This window comes from Trichechus manatus, unplaced genomic scaffold (genome assembly GCF_000243295.1).
Source record: "Trichechus manatus latirostris isolate Lorelei unplaced genomic scaffold, TriManLat1.0 scaffold00205, whole genome shotgun sequence".
NCBI classification, from domain to species: Eukaryota; Metazoa; Chordata; class Mammalia; order Sirenia; family Trichechidae; genus Trichechus; species Trichechus manatus.
In genome coordinates this window covers 3,191,765-3,201,465 of record NW_004444141.1, presented here as the reverse complement: position 1 = coordinate 3,201,465, position 9,701 = coordinate 3,191,765, and the positions used below count along the sequence as shown (strand labels likewise).

Genomic DNA, 9,701 nt, shown 5'->3' with positions numbered 1-9,701 from the left:
TTTCTTCCTACGAAAAATTTCTAGATTCTTTATTTTGGGAGTGTCTTAGTCATCTAGTGCTGCTATAACAGAAATACCACAAGTGGATGGTTTTAACAAAGAGAAGTTTATTTCCTCACAGTCAAAGTAGGCTAAAAGTCCAAATTCAGGGCGTCAGCTCCAGGGAAAGGCTTTTTCTCTCCGTCGGCCTTCTTCTCTTCAGTGTTCCCCTGAACTAGGAGCTTCTCTGTGCAGGGACCCCGGTCCAAAGGATGCGCTCTGCTTTCTTGATAGTATGAAGTCCCCAACTTTCTGCTTGCTTCCATTTCCTTTTATCTTTTGAGAGATAAAAGGGTGGTGCAGGCCACACCCCAGGGAAACTCCCTTTACATTGGATCAGGGATGTGACCTGGGTAAGGGTGGTGTTACCATCCCACCCTAATCCTCTTTAACATAAAATTACAATCACAAAATGGGGCCAACCACACAGTTCTGGGAATCATGGCCCAGACAAATTGATACACACATTTTTTGGGGGACACAGCTCAAACCAGGACAGGGAGCTTGCTGAAGTCATCACGCTCTGCCTCTTTTTGTGATTTAATATTGAATGTTGTCTCTGAGCTATCAATAATTTATTACATTTATTTACTTTATGTTTGCTTACTGTGTCCTAGCTTCTTGTTTGGTTTGGTTTTGATATCCCCAAATAGGCTGCTCATGTGAGCTAGCCAGACCCCCGGTGCCCCTGAAGCTCCAATGTCCTTCCACCAGCTAGCCAGAACTGCCACTAAGTATGTGAGCCCAGGAGTCTGCCCACTCCTCTTGTATAAAAATATGGAAGTCTTCATGAATTAGCATGTCACCCTTGCTTAGGGGCTATGCTAATCTTCTCTGCATCGTTCCAATTTGAGTATTTGTGCTGACGAAGCAAGCACTTTTTTCTTAACTTCTAAAGTGAATGTTTAGCTCATTGTTTTAAGTCTTATTTTATTGTATAAAGCTATGAATTTCCCTCTAATGACCACTTTAGTTGTATCATCCAAGTTTTGATATGTAGTATTTTAATTATAACGCAGCTCCAAATACTAATTTACATAGTGATTCTTCTTTGAAGTCTGTTTTTTAATTTATAAATCATGGAGGATATTATTTAGCTTTGTGTTATTGATTTCTAACTTAACTGCATAGTGAACAGAGAAAGCAGGATGTTTGATATAGACTATCTGGTATGTTGAGGCTTGCTTTGCAACTATGTTGTCAATTTTGTAAATGTCTCATTTTTGCTTGAAAACAATAAGTATTCTCTAGCTGCTGTCACTAGGTAAAGCTTGCTAATTGTGTCTTTTAAATTTTCTATATCTTTGAAATGTTTTTGGTTTCCTTGAACTATTAACTGATGAGAAAATTGTGGATTTATTAACTTCCTTTGGAATTTTGTCAAGTTTTGCTTTATGTATTTTGAAGCTATGCTATTATGCAGGAGTCCTGGTGGTGCAGTAGTTAAAGTGCTTGGCTGCTATCAGAAAGTTCAGCAGTTTGAAGCCACCAACTGCTTAGTTGGAGAAAGATGTGGCAGTCTGCTTCTGTAAAGATTTAAAGCCTTGGAAACCCTATGGGGTCGTTATGAGTTGCTAGGTGGTTTTATGCTATTATGTACATTGTTGTTGTTAGTTGCCATCGAGTCAGTTCTGACTCATAGCGACCCTATGTACAACAGAACAAAACACTGCCCAGTCCTTTGCCATCCTCACAATCCTTGCTATGCTTGAGCCCATCATTGCAGCCACTGTGTCAATCCATGTCCTTGAGGGTCTTCCTCCTTTTTGCTGATCCTCCACTTTATGAAGTATAATGTCCTTCTGCAGGGACTGGTTCCTCCTGATAATATGTCCAAAATATACGAGACGAAGTCTCCCCATTCTTGTTGCTAAGGAGCATTCTGGCTGTAGTTCTTCCAAGACAAATTTGTTCATTCTTCTGGCAGTGCATGGTATATTCAATATTCTTCACCAGCACTATAATTCAAAGGCTCCAATTCTTCAGTCTTCCTTACTCGTTGTCCAGCTTTCACATGCACATGAGGAAATTAAAAAAAAAAAAAAAAAAAACATGGCTAGGGTCAGGTGCACCTTATTGCTCAAAGTGACATCCTTGCTTTTTAACACTTTAAAGAGGTCTTTGCAGCCAATTTGCCCAACACAATACGTCTTCTGATTTCTTGACTGCAGCTTCCAAGGGCATTGATTGTGGATCCAAGTAAAATGAAATCCTTGACAACTTCAATCTCTTCTTCGTTTATCATGATGTTGCTGATTGGTCCAGTTGTGAGGATTTTTGTTTTCTTTGTGTTGAGGTGCAATCCATACTGAAGGCTGTCGTCTTTGATCTTCATCAGTAAGTGCTTCAAGTCCTCTTCACTTTCAGCAAGCAGGTTGTGTCATCTGCATATCACAGGTTGTTAATGAGTCTTCCTCCAATCCTGATGCCCGTTCTTCTTCATATCGGCCAGCGTCTCGGATTGTTTACTCAGCATACACATTGAATAAGTATGGTGAAAAGATATAACCTTGATGCACACCTTTCCTGACTGTAAACCACACAGTATCCCCTTTAAAGGTTCTGCATGAACACAATTAAGTGTTCTGGAATTCCCATTCTTCACAATGTTATCCGTAATTTGTTATGGTCCAAACAGTTGAATACCTTTGCATAGTCAATAAAACACAGGTAAACATCTTTCTGGTACTCTCTGCTTCCAGTCAAGATCCATCTGACATCAGTAATGATATCCCTCATTGCACGTCCTCTTCTAATTCCGGCTTAAACTTCTGACAGTTCCCTGTTGATGTACTGCTGCAAGCGCTTTTGAATGATCTTCAGCAAAACTTTGATAAATAATGATATTGTTCAATAATTTCTACATCATGTTGGGTCATTTTTCTTTGGAATGGGTACAAATATGGATCTCTTCCAATCGGTAGGCCAGGAAGCCATCTTCCAGATTTCTTGACAAAGACAAATGAGCACCTCCAGCACTGCATCCGTTTGTTGAAACATCTCAATTGTTATTCCAATTCCTGGGGCCTTGTTTTTCACCAAAGCCTTCAGTGCAGCTTGGATTTCTTCCTTCAGTACCATCAGTTCTTGATCACTTGCTACCTCGTGAAAATGGTTGAACGTTGACCAATTATTTTTGGTACAGTGACTCTATTTATTCCTTCCATCTTCTTTTGATGCTTCCTGCGCCATTCAATATTTTCCCTGTAGAATCCTTCAGTATTGCAACTGGAAGCCTGAATTTTTTTCTTCAGTTCTTTCAGCTTGAGAAATGCCAACCGTGTTCTCCTTTTTTGTTTTCTAACTCCACGTCTTTGCACATTTCATTGTAATACTTTACTTTGTCTTCTTGAGCCACCATTTGAAATCTGTTTAGCTCTTTTACTTCATCATTTCTTTCTTTTGCTTTAGCCACTCTACGTTCAAGAGCAACTTTCAGAGTCTTTTCTCACATCCATTTTGGTTTTTTCTCTTTTTCCTGTCTTTTTTCATGACCTTTTGTTTTTTTCGAATATGATGTCCTTGCACAACTTGTCTGGTCTTGCATCATTAATGTTCAAGGAGTCAAATCTATTATGAAAATAGTCTCTAAATTTATGTGTAATATACTCAAGGTCATATTTTAGGCCTTGTGGACTTGTTCTAATTTTCTTCAGTTCAACTTGAACTTGCATATGAGCAATTGATGGTCTGTTCCACAGTCAGCTCCTGGCCATGTTCTGACTGAAGATATTGAGCTTCTCCCTCTTCCCTTTCCACAGATGTAGTTGATTTGATGCCTATGTATTCCAACTGGCAAGGTCTACATGCATAATTGTCCTTTATGTTGTTGAAAAAAGGTATTTGCAGGGACGAAATTGTTGGCCTTGCAAAATTCTATCATGTGATCTCTGGCATCATTTCTATCACCAAGGCCGTATTTTCTAACTATTTGTCCTTCTTTATTTCCAACTTTCACATTCCAATCACCAGTAATTATCAGTGCATCTTAATTGCATGTTTGATCTATTTCAGACCGCAGAAGTTGGTAAAAATCCTCAATTTCCTCATTTTTGGCATTAGTGGTTGGTGAGTAAATTTGAGTAATAGTCGTCTTAACTGGTCTTTCTTGTAGGCATATGCATGTTATCCCATCGCTGACAGTATTGTACTTTAGGATAGATCTTGAAATGTTCTTTTTGACGATGAACACAACCCCATCCCTCTTCAATTTGTTATTCCCAGCATAATAGGCTATATGATTGTCCAATTCAAAATGGCTAATACCAGTCCATTTCCACTCACTAATGCTTAGGATATCGATCTTTATGCTATCCATTTAATTTCTGACCACTTCCAATTTTCCTAGATTCATACTTTGTACATTCCATGTTCAGATCTTTAATGGATGTTCGTAGATCTTTCTTCTCATTTTGAGTTGTGACACATCAGTTAATGAAGGTCCCGAAAGCTTTACTCCATCCACCTCATTAAGGTCAACTCTACTTTGAGGAGGCAGCTCTTCCCCAGTCATATTTGAGTGCCTTCTGATCTGACTTGGTAGAAAAATGTGGCAATCTGCTTCCGTAAAGATTAAAGCCTTGGAAACCCTATAGGGCAATTCTATTTTGTCACATGGGGTACCTATGCGTCAGAACTGACTCGACAGCAGCGATGTTTTTCTGACCTGAGTGGCTCGTCTTCCAGCACTACATCAGACAATGTTTTGCTGCTATTCATAAGGTTGTAACTGACCAAATTTTTCAGAAGTAGGCTGTCAGATTCTTCTTCCTAGTCTGTCTTAGTCTGGAAGCTCCTCTGAAACTGTCCACTATGGGTTACCTTGCTGGTGTATTTGCTGGTATTTGAAATACCAGTGACATAGCTTTCAGCATCACAGCAACATGCAAGCCACCACAGTACAACAAGCAATACACTTGTGGGGATAATGTATGTACAAGTTTAGAATTTTTAGCTTTTCAGTGAATTATTCTTTTTTTTTTTTTCTGATTACATGTGACCTTTTATTCCTAATAATGTTTCTGCTTTAAAGTTTATGATGTCTGAAATAAGTATAGCTAAACTAGCTTTCTTTTGGTAAGTGTTTTTTGATGACTTTTAGTCTATATTTTTATTTTCAGTCTTCCTGTGTTCTTGTGGAAACCCTGGTGCCATAGTGGTTAAGAGCTACTGCTGTCAACCCAGGTTGGCAGTTTGAATCCACCAGATGTTCCTTGGAAACTCTATGGGGCAGTTCTACTCTGTCCTATAGGGTACTATGAGTCAGAATTGACTCGATGGCAACAGCTGTGTAGTGGTGTGTGTTCTTGTATGTTCATTCTCTTGCTCTCTCTTTCTGGTTTACTAACACACTTTATTGTCATTCTACTATAAACTTTTCCATGACTGTTTTAAAGGACATAAAGTCTAGGTATCTTGTCAGAATATCAAATCTTATGTATAGCTTGCTTCAAAGTAGCTTACTGATATTTATATTTTATTTTTGGGTTAATATGACATCTTTCCACCAAAGAACCTGTAAGTTTATTTACATAAACAGCATAAAGTTAGGAAAAAAAACCCACATACACTAAACTTTGATCATCAATCCTTCTGTGTAGTTAACAGTATAGCACCAAAAACTATGTGAGAAATTTCCATTTGTCTTTGTCCCAAGACCACGTTTTGGGATGTCAGTCATCATATTTTCTTTCATTGTGTTTCGTGTTTGCCTCTTGGTGGGTCAGATCATCTTCTGTGTCTTGTTAGACGCCAACTTCAAAATCATCGAAAAGGAAATGGGCCCTTATAAATGAGTAAAGTGTTGTGCTGCTTTGTAATTGAGAGTTGACAAAATGAAAGCACTAGTTATATTTCTCCTTCATTTTACATCTTAAAGACTGTTTCAGATTTGATTTCCATGCATCCTTCACATCTGGCAACTTGGATTATTGTTTTTAAGAACTGAAGGAGGTAACAAGAAATCTAGGCACTGACCCACAAGGCCATTGGGTTACCTCAAGTCTGTTCATCTCGCCAGGCCTCAGTTTCTTTACATCAAAAGTGAGGGACTGGATCAAATTACCTCTAAAAACCTTCCAGTTCTAAATTGCATGGTTTGTGACTCCTTCTCCACATTGTAAATTGCCCAGTCCTGCACCTGCCTCCTCCATATTAAAAACACAACAGGAAATTGTGATGAGCCTATTCATACTTGCAGTCATAGGTCAAATCTTTTCCATATTCGCCTAACTCAATTTTTCACCCCCAAATTGCAAGGAAAGTAACGGCTATTTTTAGAGCAACCAGAGAATGTTGTTCCTTTTCTCACACTTCTTTCTAGAATATATGGAAAAAACTTCAGGGGTATTAAATAATATCACACCTTGATTAATTGCTCTGAGGGATGGAATTACTGGTTTGAGGGCTGGGACCATGGTCTTGAGGGACATCTAGCTCAATTGGCATAACATAATTTATAAAGAAAATATTCTACATCCTGCTTTGGTGAGTATTGCCTGGGATCTTAAAAGCTTGTGAGTGAGCATTAAGATACTCCACTAGTCCCAACCCATCTGAAGGAAGGGAGAATGAAGAAAACCAAAGATATAAGGGAAAGATTAGTCCAAAGAACTAATGGACCACAATTACCAGAGCCTCCGCCAGACTGAGTCCAGCACAACTAGATGGTGCTTGGCTACCACCACCGACTGCTTTGACAGGGATCACAATAGAGGGTCCTGGACAGAGCTGGAGAAAAATGTAGAACAAAATTCTAACTCACAAAAAAAGACCAGACTTACTGGTCTGACAGACACTGGAGAAACTCCGAAAGTACATCCCCCTGGCACACTTTTAACTCAATACTGAAGTCACTTCTGAGGTTCACCCTTCAGCCAAAGATTAGACAGTCCCATAAAACAATAATACACGTAGCTCAACCATGTATATGAGACTAAATGGGCCCACAGCCCAGGGGTAAGGAGGAGAAGGCAGGACAGGAAAGTTGGATGAATGGAAATGGGGAACACCAGGTTCAGAAGGGGAGAGTGTTGATATGTTGCAGGCTTGGCAACCAATGTCACAAAACAATATGTGTATTAATTGTTTAATGAGAAGCTAATTTGCTCTGGAGCCCTTGTGGCACAGTGACTAAGAGCTCGGCTGCTAACTAAGCATCAGCAGTTCGAACTCACCAGCTGCTCCTTGGAAACCCTACAGGGCAGTTCTACTCTGTCCTATAAGGTCGCTATGAGTCGGAATCGGCTCGATGGCAACGAGTAATTTGCTCTGTAAACTTTCATCTAAAGCACAATAAAAAAACAAAACAAAACAAAAAACCCTCCCACACACTGGACACAAGTGCTGACAACCTCAAAGAAAATATAAGTAAATAAATGTAAACACACATGACAAATATTGTATAGGACATATGCTGTATAAATGTTTATAGCAACATGCTTTGCATTCTTAAATATGCTCTGCTAGTCCTCTGGAGACCAATTTAAGAATAAAGCTTTCCACCAAAGAAAAAAACAAAAAACAATTGAGTGATTTACAGTGATTGAATGTATCATTAGTTGGATTCAGCTAATGTGAACATTTTCCCCCACTCTAACCTTCCCAGCCTCTTACGTCTGAGGCTTGTTTAATGCCTTGGTACTTTCATGTTGGTTCCATTAAAGTCTCAGCACCCAGAGTGTTTTGTTAAAGGTAATAGGAATCACGTCCAGGAAATTTCAAGCCACCTGGAACGCTGGCCTGCTTTTCTGACAGCTGCCCTTTGAGGTTTACGTTTCCATTTGCTGTGGCTTGTCACTTAATGGGTGACTTTGGCAGATGGGAAGGAGCATCCACGCACCGTCTTATACAGCCTGGAAGAGTCAGTAGAAAATGGGGCCCTGCCAGCCCACTAAATGAACCATGATCTAATGACCTTCTTTTCCTGTTTCATCTCCTTGTTTCATCCTTTCTCTTTATCCTCTTTATAGTCACGATGATGACACTACTGCTCTTATTTTTTTAACAGTTAACTTTTTCTTTGAGATAACTTTAGACTTAAAGAATTGCAAAAACACTACAGTGAGATCCTGTTACTACTACCTTATATTACCGTCTTTATATTAACATCTTCCATAACTATGTACAGCTTTCATTTATGCTAACATTTTACATAACTGTGGTTATTTACCAAAACAAAGAAATTAACCTGGTTACAGTACAATTAACTAAGAAATAGCATGTACACAGGTTTCAACAGTTTTTCCACTAATAGTCTTTTTTTTTTGTTCCAGGATCCAATCCAGATCCCACATGGCATTTAGTTGTCATGGCCCCTCCTTGTCGTTGTTGTAAGTTGCTTTTGAGTCAGCTCAGACTCATTGCAAGCCCACGTATATAACAAAGTGAAACTTTGCCCAGTCCTGTGCCATCCTCATGCTTGTTGCTATATTTGAGTCCATTGTTGTGGCCATTGTGTCAATCCATCCCACTGAGAGTTTCCCTCACCTTCACTGGTCCTCAACTTTACCAAACATGTTGGCTTTCTCCAGGGATGGATTGCTCCTGATGACGCACCCAAATTTATAGTAAGTCAAAGTCTTGAAAAATACTCCGTTGTGATCCATGGGGTTTTCCCTGGCTAACTTTTGGAAGTAGATCTTCAGGCCTCTCTTCCTAGTCTGTCCTAGTCTGGAAGCCCCACTGAAACTTTTCCACCATAGGTGACCCTGCCGATATTAGAAATACTGGTGGCAGAGCTTCCAGCATCACAGCAACACACAAGCCACCACAATATGACAGACTGACAGACATGTGGTGGTCATGTCTCCTTAGTCTCCTCTGCTTTGTCTTTCATGACAGTCCCCAGTCTTTTTCTTTCATCACTGTGACACTTCCCAAGAGTACTGCACAATTATTTTGTAAAATATCTCTCAATTTGGATTTCTCTGATGTTTTCTCTTAACTATACTGAAATTATGCACTATTGGAAAAGATACCACAGAGGTGATGTGCCTTCTCAATACTTCATATCCATGACATTAACCACTCATGATGTCAACTGTGATCACTTGGCCACGGTGATGTCTTCCAGGAGGCTCCACCAGAAATGTGCCATTTTTCCCCTTGTAATGACCAAATATTTTCTAGGAGATACTTTGAAACTATACAAATACTCGCTATTGACTTAAGATTTTGTCCTGCCACTCAAGGCGTAGTCTCCTGTGAACATAAACCTGAACTTCTTTGTGTACTGCAACTATCAAACACCTTCCCCAAAGCCAAGGCCTTTGACCGTGTCTGGTCTCCAGCTTCCTCTCAGGTTTTCAGTTCCCTGCTCACTTTTGGCCCCGCAAGGTTATTTCTTACTGTTTTGTAAGTTCAGTTTATACATTTTAAGGAATATTTGCTGTATTTATTTTATCCAGAATTTCTGTGTGTTTTTTAATGAGAGGTTTTTTTTTCCCCCCTGGAGTTTTCCTTTTTTGATTTTTTTTTTTTGTTGTTGTTGTTGTTGTTGTACTTCAGGTGAAGGCTTACAGAACACAGTTTCTCATGAAACAGTAGTACACATGTTGTTTTATGACATTGGTTAACAACCCCACGACATGTCAACCCTCTAACTTCTCAACCTTCTTTTTTGGTGAAAATACACATAGCCAAAGATACACCATTTCAAAAAT

The 9,701-nt window shown here is 39.3% G+C and overlaps 1 non-coding gene across 1 annotated transcript; it reads right to left on the bottom strand.

The window, feature by feature from the left end:
• Window positions 1-810: 810 nt before the first annotated feature.
• LOC111822750 (U6 spliceosomal RNA) lies at window positions 811-917 on the bottom strand. Its single transcript, XR_002825866.1, has one exon. It is a non-coding gene; the product is annotated as a U6 spliceosomal RNA (small nuclear RNA).
• Between the last annotated feature and the right edge of the window lie 8,784 nt (window positions 918-9,701).